General features: G+C 49.2%; 2 protein-coding genes across 5 annotated transcripts in view; one reads left to right on the plus strand and one right to left on the minus strand.

Annotated features, from left to right (window-relative positions):
• DRD2 (dopamine receptor D2) overlaps window positions 1-10509 on the minus strand; it is a 30499-nt gene extending 19990 nt beyond the window's left edge. The window contains exon 1 of one of the 4 annotated variants that reach the window (XM_021530003.4): window positions 9769-10509. The gene's annotated coding sequence lies outside the window, so the exon portion shown is untranslated. The remainder of the gene's footprint in view (window positions 1-9768) is intronic. The other 3 variants (XM_077788034.2, XM_031506827.3, XM_031506828.3) reach the window with 3 other exon arrangements.
• The window catches only part of HSPB2 (heat shock protein family B (small) member 2), a 486398-nt gene that overhangs the window by 454989 nt on the left and 11953 nt on the right, over window positions 1-19456 (plus strand). The window lies entirely within an intron of this gene.

The raw sequence follows: 19456 nt of genomic DNA on the forward strand, positions 1-19456 counted from the left end.
GGCTGAAATTGGAACAAAATACTTACTTTTCAGTGCTGGATAAAACGTGGCAAATGTTTAAGTGGGTTTTTTATTATTATTGTTTGTTTTTGTCTGTCTAATGTTCACATTTTGGTACTTGGCATTTGAAGTGTAAAACAATTTAATTGCAGAAATAGGTTGTGTTAATTCCTTGGCTGAATAAACCCTTTTTGCTTCCCCTCCAGCCCAGGCTTCCCCTGTTTATGCAGCACCTGGCACAGGGTTACTGTAGCACTTGAGTCCTTGAGCCACACTTTATTAAAAGTAAATAATAATAATTCAGATTGAAGCCATCAAATATTTGCCATGCACTTATGTCACCGAGCACTCGTTGAACATCTGCTCTTTCCATTGCCACTCCTCCCCCTGTGCTTGTTTGCAAAAATGTTTGCCAAAAGCAGCGAGTTCCAGGAGAGCTCCTTTTTCCCCCTTTTCCTCAGATTCGTGGGAGTTTGCCCCAAACCATCCATGACTAAGATTTGATCCCCTTGGAGCAGCTTTGATGAGGATGTGTCAATCAGCACAGCTTCCCCATGACTCCCCCTTGCCCCAAGTGCCACTTCCCTGCATTTAAAACCCCCAAAACCCACAATGAACCCTTGTCCTGTCCCTGGTGGCCAAGGAACAGGGCCAGCTCCCACCTCAGAGGGAAGGCGACAATTCTGAGTGTTCCTCCATCCAGTTCTGCTCAAATGTCAAATCCTAATGATCCCAAATCATTTAATCCCTGCTAAAGCAGCTTGGCTACTCAAACCCTGACTTCCAGCACCCACCTCTGTCATTTTTACAGGCAGAAGGAGAGGAGGAGAAGCCACCTCTCCTTCTGGATCCGTCCTTCCCCAGCTGCTGCCCTGCCTGGGCACTGAGCCATGCAGGAATTGCGCTGGACCAGCAGCTCTGGCAGTCAGCATCTGCTCTCCTGGGGAGTCCTGCAGCTCCTGCTCTGCCCTGGGGCTCTCCAGGACAAGTGTTGGCCTGACCTCCCTGCCCTGACCTTCCTCGGAGGTTTGCAGAGCACAGAACGCCTCATTGCCTTGTGTTATGTGTAGTAAATATAATTCTTGCCAGTCCTTGTATGAAATATGTAATATTGGATACTCGTTAGATTATACCCATTTGTATTAGTTCCTCCCCCCTTTGCAGACGAGACTGGGTGTGTATTGGAAACTGAGTCACAAGTAAAAGGATGTGACTTGGCCAGGAGATGGGGATGGGCCATGGCTGGACTCCAGGTGTTGACCATGGAGACTCCAGATGTTGACCATCGGAAATCCAGGTGTTGATCATTGGGACTCCAGGTGTTGACCATTGGGACTCCAGGTGTTGATCATCGGGTGCTGATCATCCCATAAACGTCCCAAGATGGATCTCATGGAAATCCTCAGACAGATCCATGTGAATCCAACCTTCCCGTAAATCTCATCAGGGATTCACCTACTCCGGACACTGAATTATTCCTCCTCATCACCAAAAAAGAAAATCTTATTAACCTATGGACTCTGAATAGAAGAAAAGACTGATTGCTGAAATCTTGGCCTCAGGTGGAATTTTCCCTATAAAAATCCACTTGTGCCAGGATGGAGGTGTGTGGGCATTGGGAAACCTCTCCTGAGGCTGACTCCTTGTTGCACACCCAAGGTCGATTCCCGGGCTTGGCACTGTCCTTTTTCCGTGGCTGCCTAGATAGAATTTGACCGCTAATAAAATTATTTTTTTCATTATTTTTAATCTGGCTGAATAAATTCTCATTTATAGCACCTTGGATATCTGCAATATTTCATTCCAAGCAATATTTCATTCCTCTGCAATATTTCATTCCTCCCCGGGATTTACCATCGTGTCCCCTCTCTGCTCAGCTTGCCCCATCCACTGAGCCACAAATTCTCTTATTTTTTGTTCCTTGTTTTGCCACCAAAGCTCACATCCCTGGGGAAATCTTTGCTCCCAGGCACGGTGTTGAGTTTCCTGAAGAAAGATGCTCAGCTGCTCACCCCGTGGGTGTTTCTGTGTTTTGGGGGAATATTTTTCCCTTGTTTGTCAAGAGCAGAGGGGTCCCACACAACATTTTAAATTCTCTCATCTTTAGTGAATTCTGGTAGTGGAAGGATTTTGCTTCCATCAGGTGTTGTACCACCTGTTTTCCATGTGAAATCGTGGCTATTTCCAGGTGAAAATGTGGCTGTTCCCAGGTGAAAATGTGGTTATTTCAAGGTGAAATCATGGCTATTTTCCGGTGAAATCATGGCTACTTTCAAGGTGAAATCATGGCTATTTTTTGTGGCTATTTCCAGGTGAAATTGTGGGTATTTTGCCTTTTGCCCGTCACAAAAGTGTTTTAAGGTTTTCTCTTGTTTTCACCAGCAGAAGCCACCAAACGGAACTCCCATTGAGGCCTCACTGAAATTCAGGTGAGCTCCTTCAGGTGGGAGCAGAGCCCAAGAGCAGGTTGAACTTTCCAGGTGTCTCCAACCTCTGGAACTTGCTCACTTCATGGTTTTGGGCTGATCCTGCCCAAAAAAACACCTTGGAAAGACAAATATTTTCTTCCCATATTCCACAAAACTTGTTGGTAGCATCACTGACAAATCCCCAGCCAGGGAAAAAAATGTGAACCTTCAGTGCTGCATTTTTTATTTGGCTGATTTGAGGAATTTCTGTCGCTCTGCCCCAGCCCTGGGATCACTGCACATGCTCAGCTGCTGCTCTCCTAAATTTCATTTGACTTTTACACGGTCAGCAAAATTTCCAGCTTGCTGGGAAATGCACACTCCATCCATTATGAGCCCAATTCCTAAATCCAGTGACCGGGACAGCGAATTCCACATGATTTCCATTTCCCTTTCATCCACAAAGTCATTAGCAGGGCTCCAGAAAATCATGAATATTTTCCCCCTGCTTGGCAGGGAGCAGATTTTCTTTCAGATGAAGCATTACAAGGAGCTGTAATGTTTTTAATTAAAGTGCTGGGTTATTGTGGAAGTTCGGGCAGGACTAAATCCGGGACTGTTTAATTCATCAGCAATAAAAATCGCAGGGTGCAGAGACTAAAATCATATCTGAACACAAGTGCCCAACTTGCTGACGGTGGAACAGGCACAGCAGCCCAAGAAAAGCTCCTGCAGGCACTGGGCTTGCTCATCCCACAAGAAATATTCTGTTTTACGTGCTCAGGCACCACTGCTTGAGCCTGTGGCTCTCTCCAGGGAAAAATCCACAAGAAATCCCTGATGTGATTTGTTCTGTCATCAGGGCTTGCTGCTCTGTGACTTTATTTTTTCTGTGGTGCCAGGAACCAGCCCCACTCTTGGTGGTCACTGTGTTGTCCCACCTAACACATTAAATAGAATATTTTCATGGGAACGCTGAAAGCTGATGGACATGTGCAAGTTATTGAACTCCCTCTTTAGTAATTGCTCTGCCTGTTGTTTTCTTTTTCATTATTTTTTTTCTAACGTGTTTATTCTCTCTACAAACAATACCTCTTAAGCTGAATTTTGGTGGTTGTAATTCTGAGGCCGCCTGCATCAGAAATTCAATGGTAAAAATTAAATTGCAAAGTGTAGACCCAAAGAAACTTGACATCATCATCATCATAATCATTATTATTATTATTATTATTATTATTATTATTATCCCTCCTTGTCATTTTCTGTTAGGGTTGTGATTTCCTAATTGATTCTTCCTTCACGCTGAGAGAGAGAAAAAAATAATAAATCTTGAGATAAATAAAAATAACCCTTGGAAAGGATGACAAAGGCAAGTGCAGAGCACCAGACATCGCATGTAGACAAACATCCCCCCACAGAATGGGCTCCTGCACGTGGATTTCTCCTTTCATTGGTGAAGCATCTCGCAGGAAATGCAGCTTGGGCTGCAGAGAGGATGGCTGGGGACCAGGGCGTGGTGAAGTGGCAGTGCCAGGATGTCCCTTGGCTGGGACATTGACCCTGCCAGCACCCTGAGGTCCTGAACAGGGAAATCACCAAACCTGTGCTGGGGGAGAGCCCTGAGCAGAGCAGGGGTGTGGCAAGCACATTTCTCTCCCTCTCAGGATTTTTCATAGAGGTGCACAGAGAGAAATGGAAGAGAAAACAATTCCTATTTCTGCTCCTTGTTTTTTCCATGTGGAATGTGTGTGGAGAATTGTTTACCTGGGGTGATGCTTGGTTGGATTCTGGTGAGGATTGTTTGAGCCTGGTGGCCAACCCAACCTGCCTGGGGCTGGGCTCTCAGAGAGGGTCACAAATTATGGGAGAGTTAGAGTCAGAGAAAGTAGTATTTAGTTTTAATATTCTCCTTTTATATAGTATATTAATGTATTTTAGCATAGTTATAATAAAGAAATCATTCAGCCTTCTGAATTGAGTCAGACATCAGCATTTCTTCCCGTTGGGCTCTCCTGCATTTACAATAGGGTCCTGCTGTAAAACCTCAGGCCTGGGCAAGGTTTTGTGTGCCTGGAGCACAGCCCTGAGCCCGTCCCTGCTGTGGTTCTGCCCAGCTCCAGGGCCCTGGCTCTGTCCCTGCCCAGCAGTTGGAACAATTGACCCACTCCCAATGATCCAGGCTGGCATGGCAGCAGGCAGGGAGGGAGCCCTGGAGTTATTCAGGGATGGAAATCCATCTGGGTGGGAGCTGCATGTGACCAAATGGGCTGGGATTCACTCTCAGTCCTTGTCTTCAGTGTGGAAATAAATCCAGGGATCCCCCTGCCCTGTTCCCTCGGTGCTACCCTAAATCCTTAATCCTGCTTTACATCCAATTGCTCAATTTGAGGAAAAGGCTCCTCTTTCAGCCCGGTTTTCTAGAGAGGAGAGATAAGCAGCAGCCTGAATCTCACTGGTACCTTCTGTGCCGTTTCCAAATAATAATAACAACAACAATAATAATGGTAATGCTTTATAAAAATAACTGTCAGCCTTTAATAACCTCCTGGTTCACAGCACAGGCCCCAGGCATGGATCACAACCTGCTTTTCAAATAAAACTGAACCAACGTGTGGGACTCCACTCACATGGAAATTCTGATGGTGACTTTTTGATTCCCTTGTTAGTGAAATAAAGAAAACCCTCTAATTGTTACAGTTTTGCCACCAAAGTGCAAATAAGGAGCTTTACACATGCCTGGACATGGTGGGCTGAAGTATTCCTGTAATATTTATTATAATCACCATTTTAGTACTCACAAACACATTTTTAGAGCATCCATAACCTCATGGGGATGATGAATGATTCATGTGCTGGGACATGAGTGATTCTTCCTGTTCAACAATATGTATGTGGATGTGGGGGGGTGTTTCTATTTTTAAGGGTTTTTAAATTAGCAAGTTCTTTATAATTGTGGCTTTTCAAACCCGGGTGACTAAAATTCACCTCCCAGATCTGTGTGGGGACGTCTCAAGGAGAGCAGGAGGCCGGAGGTGCCCTGGCCCCTCTCTGAGGTGGGTTCCAAGGATGGAGACCAGGTTGGAATTAAAAAGTGTTCAGAGGAAACAGATCAAATGTTGGACATCTAATTCCAGACTCCAGTAATCCCAGAGATAATCACATTTTTCTCAGCTGTCATACAAATCTGCAAAAGCTTGAAATAAGCAGATACAAAGGGGCTGGGGGTCAGAGAGTGCTTGTTGCAGAGAATCTTAATTTGCTGAAGCTCCAGATTGCCTGAGACATCAAAAATAGGAGGGAGTTTCGAGAAGTAATTTGCAAAGTGCCTTATTTTAGGTAATAGCTGGAAGTTCTCTGCTGGAGTGTGTCAGCTGCAGCGTTCAGGGGAGCTGATTGAGGAACCTGAGCTGCTGGGGAAGGGTTCACTTCTCTCCTGAAGCTCAGTGGTGTTGATTTTGCTGATCCATCCCAGCGCTGGCAGGCTGTAACCGGGGCAGGGAGCAGGATGCAATATTTGTGTTTGCGTGTGGATTTGTCAGCCGGAGAGGGCTGGCAGACCCTGGCACACCTCGAGGCTGAAACCGCAATTTGGGATAAATGAAAGGAGCTACAAATGCCCGGCAGAGGCTGCAGAGGGTTCCTCCCGTTCAGGTTACTCCGTGATTACCTTTCCCCAGCAGTTCGGTGGGTTTTTTATTTATCCCCCTCTGAAATGTGAAGTGTGCCCATCCCTGGGCTCGGCCCTGCAGGGCTTGGGGCTGTGCTCGGTTTTCTCAGCTTTTATTGCTCCTTGCAGTCTCTCCCTCTCGCCAGCGCTCCAGAACACATAAAGCTGCATTTACATTTTCTGAATGGACTAATCATGGCTCTCTGCTTTGATAAAGAAAGTGCAGCCTCCCACATAACCACATGGAAACCAACAGGGAAGAGTAAACCAGAAATAAACCCATTCTGGGGGGTTGAGAGAAAAATACCCACCAGGATAATTGGGAGGGATGTACAGAGAAGCAGCAACTGAACACATAGTCACATCTCCAAAAAAAAAAAGAAAAAAAAAGAAAAAAGAAAAAAATTACAATGCTAAAAATACCCAGGTGAAGGACAGCGAGAGAAAACATGATTGAAGTGGAACAATTGGGAGAGGAGTTAATAGTTATTAGCAATCACTTCAGATTGAATTTAGGTTGGTTTTGTAACAGCACAGGGGATGATGCATCTGACAGGACTTAAACAATTGCCTCCCCCTTCCCCAAAGGATCTCGCTGGCAGCACCCTGGCACTCACTGCTCAGTGTCCCTGCTCCTCAGGAGCTGCTGAAAGTTTTTATTTGTAAAAGACAGCAAAGTTTGATCCAGACAAAGCTTTCCAAACCTATATTCTGAGCCTTAGTCCATTTTAACCTTCAGCCCGCTGTATTTTCTCTTGTAGCTTATAAAAATTAACCCTGGAAGGCCGAAGCTCCACCAGTCTGGGATCTTCTTATCCAATTCTGCCTTTGCCTGGGCAGGATGTGAGAATGGAGAAATGTTTGTGATGTTTCTGCAAACACTCCCCCATCACCCAACTGTTTGCTGTGCCAGCCTGGATTCTGTGCATTTATTAACAATCTGTGGACTCCTTTCCCATGGAATTGCAATTCCCCAGTGCCCACAGCATTTGGGAACGTTCTGCACCCAGACATCCTGTGCCAGGAACCTTTCCAGCTCAGTGTGGACGTGTTCACTGTCCTGCACCTCCTGGCACTGGAATTTCAGCTCTGGGCATGTGGGAAATCCAAAACTGAGTCCAGATTTCCTCCGTGTTCACAAGGAATTTGTGCACAGAGGGTGAAATTGAAAACGAGTTATCCTGAAAGGATTGCGAGGAACGTGAGCCAAATCCAGCCTGTTGATAACTGGAGAGCTACAGAACCTTGAAGAGAAATGCTTTTCAAAGGGTGTTTTTTGGCTGCTGTTTTAGAGAATTGGTGGCTGGTGGTTGTTACAGAATGATCCCCATGGGTCGCTCCCAGCTCAGGATATTCCGTGTTCCACACCAGCTTGCCTTGCAGCTCCAAAGCTGAAGCACCCAGGGGGTGGGAGGGTGGAGATTTGCTGTTTTACAGCAAGGGATGGGTTTGAGGAGCAGAACACCCAGGGCACGGCCCTTTTTGTGCCAGGCCCGTGCCACAGAGGGGGAACAGCTCTGCCACGGGTCCTGCCTGCCCTGAGCTGCTCCAAGCTGCAGAGAGAGGTTTTCCTGCTGCTTCAAGCTGCAGAATGAGGTTTTCCTGCTCCCTGAGCTGCAGAATGAGGTTTTCCTGCTCCCTGAGCTGCACAGTGAGGTTTTCCTGCTGCTCCAGCTGCATTTCCCAGCAGGTTTGTCCCTGCTGGGAGCCCTGCAGCCCCTGCTGCAGCCCGGAGCAGCCAAGGGGACAATTCCAGAGGCAGAGGGGACAGTTCCAGAGGCAGAGGGGACAATTCCATGCCGTGCCATGAAGGCAGAGCTGCGTGCCCTGCCAGGCAGGTGTGTGGCTCTCGGGCAGGGATGAGCACACTCTGGGCACTCCGTGTCCTGCTCCTGGCACGGGGGCACACAGGGGTCACGCTGTGCCTCTGCTGACACCTCTGTGGGGACAAAGCAGTCCATCCCCATGGCCAGGCAGGCTCAGGGGGGATCCCCCTCAGCTCAGGGGGATTTGGGGTACGGGAGCAGCATCAGGATGGGCACAGGGGACACTGATCCCATCCAAACCCTGGCCAAGCCTTTCCTGCAGGGTGACAGTGACACGGGAGCAGAATGTCCCAGCTGTTCAATATTCCCACACTGACTGCTCCCCTGCTTTTGCAGGGTCACAAGCTTCTCTCTGAAGCCTGAAGCGTGCACATTCTCTTTTCCAGTGTGACAGTGAAGCTCTTTTCCACGCAGAGTGCGTGTGTGCCCATGGAAGTTAGGTGGAAATGTGGAAAGCATGGCAGATTTTACACAGGGGTTCATAAATCAGTAGAAAACTCTTTTACAAAACTCTGTTCAGAAGTAAGGAAAGAAGGCTTGAACGTAACAGAATTTCCGCAGCATGGAAAAGAAGTTAAGGCAGGGGGGATAGCAAAAACTACAGCAGCCTTTATTTGATGGAGTCAGAAATATTGCCAAGAGTTTTTTCTAGATAACTACAAGCAATTACTTCAAAAGAGATAAAAACCAGGGGTTTGAGTTTTTAATACCATGGTGTAAAGAACAATAATCCCATGAAACCCTGAACACGTAGGAAAGCCAGCCCACGCAGTTTTGCATGTGTAACCTGTCTGACCAGCTCTGTTATAACCCTGGTTATTTATAAAACAACCCAGGCTGTTTTTCTTTTCGCCTTGGAGCTCCACTCGAGAAGCAGTGATTCATGCTCCACACACATGCTGGGAACTCTGCAGTTCCACGCCTGGCATGTGGGAAAGTCGGGATGGGAGAGAGACTTGAGAATTACCGAGTGGGGATGTGTGATCTGGTGTAGAAACAACCTCCAGACAACAGCTTGGACCAAAAATATTCCAGGGCTGGGCAGGACCCAGCACCATCCTGGTGTTTGGTTTCCCCCCTAAAGCCACACTTTACACCGGCTTCAAAGAGCTGGATAGAACTTAGAACTGGGGGGGATGGAAAAAAAGAAATAAAGTCGAGACAAAGGTGACTGTCAACCTCACCCAAAATCTGCTTGCAGCATCCAGAGAGGAATTTCTGAGAGGTTTCCTTCCAGGGGTTTTTCAGGAAAGGGTGACAGATCCCCTGTTCTCCACTGGGGAAGATTGTTCTACATCAGGACCGGTGCTGAGCAGTAACTCTGAAAGGATGCCAGATTTGCCTTACCAGATGTAAAAAAATGAGAGTGGTAAGAGGAAAAAAGAGTGTTTTCCCTCAAATAATTTGATTGAACAATTTTGCTCCTTGGGGAACTGGAATGTACCCACATTATATCCTCTCCACACATCCTCCTCCTCCACTTCTCCCTGTCACTCTCTCTCCATTGTGTCTATGTGAGAGCAACGTAAAACATTAAACTTCCAAAAAGGAGCCGAGCTTCTTAGCAACTCCAAATGCCTCTTTAGCACACAATAACAATTGTTTGTTGTTTTGCAGTGAGCAGTTTAGATGGAGAAATGAGGCAGCCTGAATTTCAGTTTGAAAACCCGCTCTCACTTCTTCTCTTGCGGAAGGGAACAGCTTAATGGATCCTTTTGGTGTAATGACAAATATTTTCCTTTTTCTCCTGTCTTTATTTACATCTCTAGGCAGTGTGATATCAGCAGCCACTGCTGTCTGTGTTCCCCCACCGGGATATTCACAACACTTCTATTTCTGGAAGGAAAGCACAACACGAATCTCTTACCTTCAAGCCATATGAATCCCTCGAGCAGAGGTGCGAGTGCTTCGTGCCAAATAAATCCAAAAACGCCACAACTCTCCACCGTGGCTTTTCCCAAGCGCTCTCAGGCAGACCTCTTGGTGCTCAGCATTCACGCACAAGCAGAGGAGCAAAAAGCGAGGCAATCACCCGCCTGGCCCCGGCCGGCTGGGAGGTGCAGGTGGAGCTCGCCGCGGTTCGGGCAGCGCTGGAACTTCGGGAGCTGGGCAAGCGGCTCAGCTGCCCGGGAAGCGGCGAGCCGGGGCCAGGCTCCCCGGCAGCAATTCGCTGTCCATCCCCTTCAGCACACGGCCGGCCGGCGAGGCGGCAGCTCCGTCTCCATTTCCAGAGCCCAGGCTCGGCTGGCGGCTGGGCAGAGCCGCGCCTTCCTCCCGCCGACAGATCCCAACAACCTGTTCCCGCTCCAGCTCCCTGCTCCGGCCGCGGATTCCCGCAGCGCTCCCCGCTCCGCTCTCCCGCCGCTGCCGCTGCTGCGGGGAGGGGAGGGGAGGGAAGGGGAGGGGAGGGGGCGAAGTTTCCTCCCCCGAATCCCACGGACTCACCCCGGCGGGGATGGGCGGCTCCAGCCCCGGGGATGCGGGGCAGCACCGGGACAGCGCCGGGCGGAGCGCGGGGCCGGAGCCCGGGGGGCTGGCGGGGCTCAGCCGCCCCCAGCGCAGCCCCGGAGAGAGGGGCGAGATGGGTTCCCACCCCCAAGAACCGCTCGGGGGGGAGCAGCCCTTCCCTGCGGGCTGCCCTGCCCCGCGCAGACGCTCCCGGGTGAGCGCCGGGGATGTTCGGTCAGGGATGCTCGGTCAGGGATGCTCGGTCAGGGATACTCGGCTGAAGATGCTCTATCAGGAATGTTCAGGTCAGGGATGTTCGCTCAGGGATGCTCAGTCAGGGATGCTCGGTCAGGGATGTTCGGTCAGGGATACTCGGCTGAAGATGCTCTATCAGGAATGTTCAGGTCAGGGATGCTCTGTCAGGGATACTCGGTCAGGAATGTTCAGGTCAGGGATGCTCTGTCAGGGATACTCGGTCAGGAATGTTCTGCCAGGGGTGTTTGGTCAGGGATGCTTTACCAGGGATACTCGTTGAGGATACTCAGTCAGGAATGTTCAGTCAGAGATGTTCAGTCAGGGATTTTCACTCAAGGATGCTCGGCTGGGGATGTTCGGCCGGGGATGCCCCAGGGTCAGCACTGGCACCCTCTGAGCCCCAAGGTCAGCCTGGCACCCTCTGAGCCCCAAGGTCAGCCTGGCACCCTCTGAGCCCCAAGGTCAGCCTGGCACCCTCTGAGCCCCAAGGTTAGCCTGGCACCCTCTGAGCCCCAAGGTCAGCCTGGCACCCTCTGAGCCCCAAGGTCAACACTGGCACCCTCTGAGCCCCAAGGTCAGCCTGGCACCCTCTGAGCCCCAAGGTTAGCCTGGCACCCTCTGAGCCCCAAGGTCAGCCTGGCACCCTCTGAGCCCCAAGTTTAGCACTGGCAGCCCCTCTGTCCCAAGCTCAGTGCCGTCCCCCCGTGTGCCCAGCTGTTGGCACAGCAGGGGAAGCTCGCAGTGCCCCCCAGCACGGAGAGAGGGGTTTCTGTGTGAGAAGGGGCTGGGGGTGCTACTGCCCCCGTTCCCAGCACGTCCTGGGCAGCTGCTAAAAACCCTGGCTGCAATTCTCAGCTGTGCTCCTTGTTCAAACACTCCCTGTGCTGCTGGAGAGATCTCTTTGCAATTCAAATACCAAGAGAAACCATTTGCTGAAAGCGTGGCTGCAGTTGCAATATTTTCGTATCTTCTTATAGTTTAATATCCCTAACTCCAGCTCACTTCAGAGCATTAGCAGTCCCTCATCTGACGGGTGCTTCCTAAGAAAGCTCCTCTTTATTTCTCCAGTAATGGCTCAAAACCTTTTCTGAATGTATTTTTTGTATTACCAAACAGCCATAGACAAGGAGAGAACAGAGTGAAACCCATCTCTGCGGTGAGGCTTTAAAGAAATTCAGTTTCTGAGGGGCTTTTATCCTAACGAGTGGATCTCAAATGCTGCTTTCAACCTCTCTGGATGGTGGAACCCTAAATCTCCTGGGATGTTGCATTCCTGAATTGCTGTGTGCACACTCTTGACTTTCTGAGTCATCTTCAGTGCTAAAGTCAGATTGAATACTCCTGAACTTTCCAAGTGTTACTGCAATAAATTCCTTTTTATCCGATTTATGTGAGTTTTGCAATGCCAAGAGAGCCAAATGAGCTCAGCATAGAATAATTATTTCTTCTGAAAGCAGGACAGCAAAATGCTTTGCTTGCTTCAAAATAAAGATACTTATTTAATGGATGGACCAGACTTCTTTGAGATGTTTACGCTTTCTTTGAAGCCAAGAAGAGCCTGTCCTCTCCTTGACTCCTTGGACTTCCAGTTGGATCAGAAGAATATTTTCCATCCAGCCATCCATAAGGAAATCAGCTCCAATCTGAGTCAGGAGAAGAGCAATTTAATAACTGAGAACTGGGTGAGGTGTTTAATGGACGAGCTCTGAGTCTCACTGACTCTGTGCCATCTGCCTCAGCCTGTTGATTTACAGCGTTTAACTGCTTGTAAAACTCATCTCTGTGTGGGGCTTTCTCAGTCCCACTAAAGAAAAGAAGTATTTATTCTTTCCCCTAGAAAACGATGGATTAAAATAATGGCTGCTCTGATGGGAGATGCGCTACAAATCACATCTGCCTTTGCCAGAAATGCACCTTGTCTCCGAGTCTGGGATGGGAAGAGCTGGAAAAAACTGCAGGAGACTTTAATCAGGTGATGGAGATGTCCTTAGGAAGTTTAAAGTGAGATTCATTTCCCTTGCATTTTGTATCAAGGATTTCAATAAATGCCCTAGAGTCAGATGAATCACGGGAGAACATAAAGCTCAATAACGAGAAAAACTGACAAATAAAAGCAAACCAAAGCCAAACCAAAATGAAACTTCAAACCCACGAGTGCAACCTTCTCATAAGGAGCAAAATCTTTTCTTTTCAGGGCTTTTCTGGTTTGTGGAGTGCTGTTCCTGGGGCAAATATTGGTAAATATCCTGAATGTTCTGTATTTCCCTGCCATGGGTTCTTTTTCTGCTCCCGTAACAGAAGACTCAGAGCAGCATGGGCATGGAAGGAGACCAGGTGCCTCCTGCACTGCACCATGCCACGGAAAAAGGGAAATTCCAGTGGGATATCAGCCCCTGACAATGAGATAATTCATTCTTCTGCTGCCCTCTCACAGGCTGCTGGTGTGGAAAGCTCTGAAGAGAGCACTGAGGTCTTGAGCGATGATTTGATTTCTCCAATGAGAGGAGAAGTTGGCCACAAATGCTAAAGAGGAAACATTTCTGACACCTCTGGGATAAGGCAGAGGTTTTTAAGGGCCAGTCCTGAGCTGCAGAATGAACCTCCCTGCAAGTTTATCGCAACCTTCTGTGTCAGGCCTGTCTCTTTCTGGCACCAACATTCAATAAATACAAAAATGAGGCAGATTTTCAGAGCAAACCACTTCAGTTTGCACTCAGTCCCTCCTGCTGTAGAAACCAGACCCACCCAAGCCCTTTAACACTGATTACCTGGTCCAAGTGCATCACACACACTCCTAAATGCTGCTCAGGTATCATATAAAGTGAAAAAAAAACCACAAAAAAGAGCCCAGAAGGGTGCAGGACTCTCCCTGTTTCACTGCAGGAGCAGGGTGCCTGTTAACTCATGGGAGATGCTGCAAAGCACCAGTTCTTCAGGCTCCTAAAATCAGGGCTCAGCGCTGTGCAGCCGAGGAGGAGAGTGAGGAAAATGCCACAGCCAGCCCAGGCTGCTCAAGCTTTCTCCATGGCACCCACAGCCCAGCCCAAGTGTAACATCTGAAATGCTAAATCCCACTCAGGGGTGAAAATGCAAGTCCCACTTGCCCAGTGAGAGCCCAGGCTGCCTCTCCAGCAGCAGCAGAGCCAGGCTGGTGCAGGGCTGGGGCTGGGGGCTCATGCAGACCCCGCTGGGAGCTGCCAGAGCTCCTCTCCCACCCTGTGCTCCCTCCCAGCACTGCTGCAGACTCATCTTGCTGCAGCTTGTGCCACCTTTCTCACAAATATCTACATTAGCATCCCTTGCAGATGTTCCCTCCCAGGGCAGGCCTATATCTGCCTCTGGAATAAAAGACCTGCAGCTCAGGAAGGCAGATTAGTCATAATGAGCCTTCTGAACTCAAATGCTCTGCAGTTTTCTCATCTCTTCTGCCAAAACAAGCAGCACTCCCAGCCCCCTGTGCACACTTGGAGCGTGGAGGGAGCCTTTGCCTTGCTCAGCAGAACAGGCTCAGGGAACGTTGGTCAGAATTGGTTTTTGGGGGATGATTCTCCCTGTGGGATGATTCTCGGCCCGTGCCCTGCGCTGGGGTGTGGCAGCTCCTTGCTGCTGCCAGAGGAAGCACCCAGGGCCTGGCAGGGGCTGGCTGTTAATTGCATGATGTTAAATGAAGCCCTGGGAAATGCGGGCTCTGGACACAGACGAGGTTTGAGCCCGTCAGGAAGTGTCCCTTCAAATGAGCTGTGTTTTAATGAAGCCACTGACTCATCAGCTGGGAGCACAGAACGAGGGCTGCTGATCTGAGGGCATGGCTGGTGCTGGGAGTGCTGCAAAGTCCGAGGAAATGTGGCCCCCCAGATAAGAAAATTGCCATTTTCAGGTGCAGAAGGAGGTGCCTGGAGTGCCCTGCCCTGCTGGAGCCCCTGTGGCACAGGCAGCTGTGGAATGCATCGTGTTTCACCCCATCCCTGGGTCCCCTGAGGAGGTTTTGGTGCCCCAGACCTGCTGCATCCCCAGTGCATCCCCAGTGCATCCCCAGTGCATCTCCAGTGCATTCCCAGTGCATCCCCAGTGAATTCCCAGTGCATCCCCAGTGCATCCCCAGTGAATTCCCAGTGCATTCCCAGTGAATTCCCAGTGCATTCCTAGTACATTCCCAGTTCATTCCCAGTGCATTCCCATTTCATTCCCAGTTCATTCCCAGTGCATTCCCAGTGCATTCCCAGTGAGTTTGAGCCCCAGCCCGATCTCTTCACCCAGCTCTGGAGCTGACTGAAGCAGTTCATTCCAAGTGCAGGAAATCAATAGTCTTGGTGTGAGATTTCTTCAGAAGCCAAGATGGGTATTGATATCTCTGGGAAGGAAATGAATTCTCCTCTCCTTGCATATTCCCCAGGATGGGCCAGGAGAATGCTGTTGCTCCCATCAATCAATAATGTCAACAGTGGGCTCAAAATATTTTTTTTTTTTCCCAAAAGCAATCACCAGAAAGTTCTAATCTGAGAGGGAGGGCTGGAAAATGGATCTGACCTACCCATGCCACTGTTTTCCTGGGAAGCATTGGCCACATTTTGGCCTTTTCTCTGTCTTAGCTTGAAGTTAGGGCAGAGTTTTGCATTGTCGTGGGCGTGGAGTTGATGCATATTTGATAGTCATTTCTCAGGGCTGCTTTTATCCTCTGAATTGGCCTGGGCAATCCCCACAGGACCTGAGTGGGGAAATTCTCCCTGTGCACATTCAGACAGAAGGAGATTTGCTCTGCTGGTGTTCACAGCAGCACTGGCTGAGCTCTCTGGAGAGCAAAGCCAGGCTCGGAGCAGAGTCCCTGAGACGTGTCCGTGCTGAGGGCTGGGTGTGCACACCAGGCTGGCAGAGCATCCTCACAGCAGCTTTTTGGAGCCTGAAGAACTCTTCATTTCCTTCTTGTGGACAGGGATGAAAGACGTGCTGCTGAACAAGGGATTCCGTGGCAGGGCCTTTGTTTCTCACCCACAGCTCCTCTCCCCAAATGCAATATTTTGCAGGACAGATAAGGACAAGAGGAGGAGGATTTCAAAGCACCTGGCTGAGTGCAGGTTATTAATTCTGATTAAACTTAAGAAAATCCAGCTCCTCGCTGTTCCAGCACCCATGGGGCTGCTCAGGTGTTGTCAGAGCTGTGTCTCACCAGGGAAGCAGAGAAATGTCTGGCTGTGATGGTCCCCAAATACCTGAGGGTCCCAAGTTTTGGGTTCTAACTGGGTAAATTTAAAAGGCAGAAGGAGCTGAGTCTTCTGTTCTCTCCATCTCTTTGGTGCTTTCTCTCTGCTAACAAAGGCCCTTGGGAACCTTGAGTGTTGGCAATCAGCTTGCCGAAATTCACCTGTGTTGCAAGAGCCTCTCTTCTGCCTTTTCTGAGCTGTTTTTCCTTTCTTGCCTCCTTGCTATTCTTGCAAAGCTCGGCAGCCAGTGAAGATGTGCAATTAGAGTTAATTGTGATTGCTCGGTGATGCAAGGGCCCCCCACTGCCTTCGGGGTGCTCCTGGATCCGAGGGAATGGGGATATTTCAGCAGGACAGAGTCCCCACAGCACTGGAGGGTTTGTCCTGCTCCTCTGCCTGGTCCCAGGGGAGGTGGCAATGTCACCTTGTGCAGGTACATTGCGTTTTCTGTTTGTTTTTGAGGCTGGTGCTGACAGATCTCTGGTGCTGATCAATGCCCCAGCTGTGATTTCTCCTCCCCAAGGCCCAGGGGGGGCTGACAACACTTTGAAAGATGATCAAAGCCACTCTTGTCACATCTCACAGCCAAACACCCAGCCCAGAGCTGACTCCTGCCCTTTCTCAGATCCAGAGCCCTCTGGGAATTTTGCCTCATTGTGCCTCTGTCATGCTGGGATTTCAGAAGGATCTGCATTAAATAACCTGCCTGGCTCGCTGAGGGGGGAAAAATGCATTTAAATAGCATTCAAAATCCCTAATCCACATCATTCTGGGCTGCTGTGGTGGCCCCTCTGGACAGCCAGTGGTGGTTTGCACTGCTGCGCTGATGGGGATTGAACTGCCGGATTTTTTGGGCAGCACAAATCCCAAATTCCAGCCCCACCCTCAGGAGGGGACTTTCCTGAGCTGGAATCTTCGTTTTGCTGTGAGATGGAAAAGAGCAGAGAGGAGGGGAGCAGATGGGCCCTTCACGGTGCCACACACACACATCCCCAGAGTGGGAGGGAAACACCAAACACTGCCTGGGAGGAAATTCGGGAGCTGGGGAGGCTCAGAACCCGGGGAAAGGCGGCTTCTCAATGAGGCAGGAGAGCTGCACTTGCTGGGGAAGAGTGAAAACCCCAGGGACAGCCACCCACGGGCCACAGTCTGCTGTGAGAGGCTGCGAGACAAAGCTTTGAATAGATTACAGCAAAGAATTCGGCACACCCCAGCTCTGGGCCCTTCCCCGCTGGCAGCTGCCTGCTCCACATGGGGAATTCGGGTGCAAAGGGAATTTTGGGGTTCCCTGAGGGAATTTGCCTGATGCACACCATGAATTGGTGCTGCAAAGACCATTTTTGGGGTGCTCTGAGGCAATTTGCCTGGTGCACACCATGAATTTGGCCTGCAAAGGGTGTTTTTGGGTTCTCTGAGGGAATTTTCCTGATGCACATGGGGAATTTGGGCTGAAAAGGGCATTTTGGGGTTCTGTGAGGGAATTTGACTGCTGCACACCATGAATATGGGTTGGAAAGGGCATTTTGGGGTTCTCTGAGGGAATTTGCCTGCTGCACATGGAATTTGGGCTGCAAAGGGCATTTTGGGGTTCTCTGAGGGAATTTTCTGCTGCACACAGGGAATTTGGGCCGCAAAGGGCATTTTTGTGGTGTTCTGAGGGAATCTGCCTGCTGTACATGGAGAATTTCACCTGCAAAGGGTGTTTTTGGGTTCTCTGGGGGAATCTGCCTGCTGCACATGGGGAATTTGGGCCGCAAAGGGCATTTTTGGGGTTGTCTGAGGGAATTTGCTGCACACCATGAATATGGGTTGGAAAGGGCATTTATGGAGTTCTCTGAGGGAATTTGCCTGGTGCACACCATGAAAATGGGTTGGAAAGGGCATTTTTGGGGTTCTCTGAGGGAATTTGCCTGCTGCACACAGGGAGTATGGGTTGAAAAGGGCATTTTTGGGGTTCTGTGACGACTCTGCACACTGCTGCCACATCAAACATGAAGGATCTTCCTCCTTACCCTGCCCAGCCCTTAGCTGCTGTCCCTTATTTCCCCAAAAACACTTCTTTGCCGCTTTCTCTCACCCACAGCCAGCCCAAAGCCTGTGTGTTAATCACCAGGATTAATGTTTATTGCTGCAGGAGCACTTTGGGAAGGCAACCAGCTCCACCTGGGTATTTTGGGATCAGTGGTCAAGGTATTGAAGGCGCAGGCTGCTTGAGCAGGAATCTCTTCCCTTCCTGCCAGATGTGCTCAGCTCACCCCATGGAGCTGACTCGGCCTTTTCTGGAGCACAAAACCCTTCCCCAGTCCACGACTCTCACACGGAGGGCGCTTTCCTAGCTCTTTTTCAGAAATGAGATTCACGAGCTACCTGGATCCTCTTTGCAGTTCGGGAAATAATTACTTTACGCAATATAATTTGCTTAAAACCATGACAGTTTTAACTATAGTTTAAGGCTAAATGACTGCTCAGCAAGACAGCTGGTAAAATTCACCCTGTAATAAGACTGCAGCAATGTAAACAAGCCCAGCCCATTTAGGGCTTTGAGTTAATATAGACGTCAAATACTTTCAATATCTCTAAATTTCCCAAACCATCAGGTATTTCCCTCCTTTGTAAACGTATTTGTAATTGATCTTATCCTTTATCACCTAAAATGTCTGTCCTAAATCCATATAATTGATTATGTTTGAACATAAATTAAATTAACCTCGGAGGAAACGTTGTCTGGTTTGTTGGAGCGCCACAGGCACCGGTGACACAGGGAATGAGGAATGGAGAGAATTCCAGACAGGCTCCTTCTCACTCAGAATGTGGCTTTTTCCAAAGAAAACTCAGCCTGAAGCAGCCAAAAATAAGAGTATTTAACTTTTATTGTAAAATGTGCCTTGGGGATTTTCCCTCTGTTCTGTAGAGCCCTTTGCAGGAGCTGTGCTTTGCTTAATTTTCAGATTTTATCTGAGTTTACTTTCTCATGCTCAGGAACCTGGAGAACTCCAGCCAGGTAAGAGTCACCACCAAACCAGGTTTAGGTGCCAGGCTGAGTTTTCCCTCTCAAATGCTGATAATTTGCACAAAAGCAGGACTTGGTGAAACCCTGCTATTCCCTCCATAATCTTCGCTTCAGTCCCCCTGAGAGCCTGAGCCAGGCAGAAACCAGCCTAGTGGGCAGGTGAAAATTGTATTTATAGAGGAGCTGAGTGATAGTGCTGATGGTGAACCCCCTCTGCAGCCTCCTGGCAGGCTGAGCAAAGCCAAACCATTCCAATTCCACTCCCAAGCAGCAGGGAGGGATCTCTGGGGCCTGATGTCCTCTCTGCTGCTCACTTCATAACCGCCATCCAATTGCAATTATGGCGATAAAGCTTCAAATTCATTTGCAGCCGCTCGAGTTGCGGTGATTTATTGCTGGGTAATTATCTTGCCGCAGTCTTGAGGATGGAATAATCGCCCTGATTTGCATAATCAAGGCATCAGAGTCTTTAGAGCAGGGCTGGCTCTCAGCAGATGGCCCTGGTGTGTGTGGTTGCATCCCATCTTGTATCTCTTTGCCTATAGCAAAAGTTTACAGTCTTTTACTAATTAAGTGTAATTTACATTAATATAGAGAGTTCTCTCTGCGCTGCTGTCAGCCTGCTGAAGGCACAGGCAGCCCTG

The sequence above is a fragment of the Lonchura striata genome, chromosome 24, assembly GCF_050655825.1.
Source record: "Lonchura striata isolate lonStrDom1 chromosome 24, ASM5065582v1, whole genome shotgun sequence".
Lineage (NCBI taxonomy): Eukaryota > Metazoa > Chordata > Aves > Passeriformes > Estrildidae > Lonchura > Lonchura striata.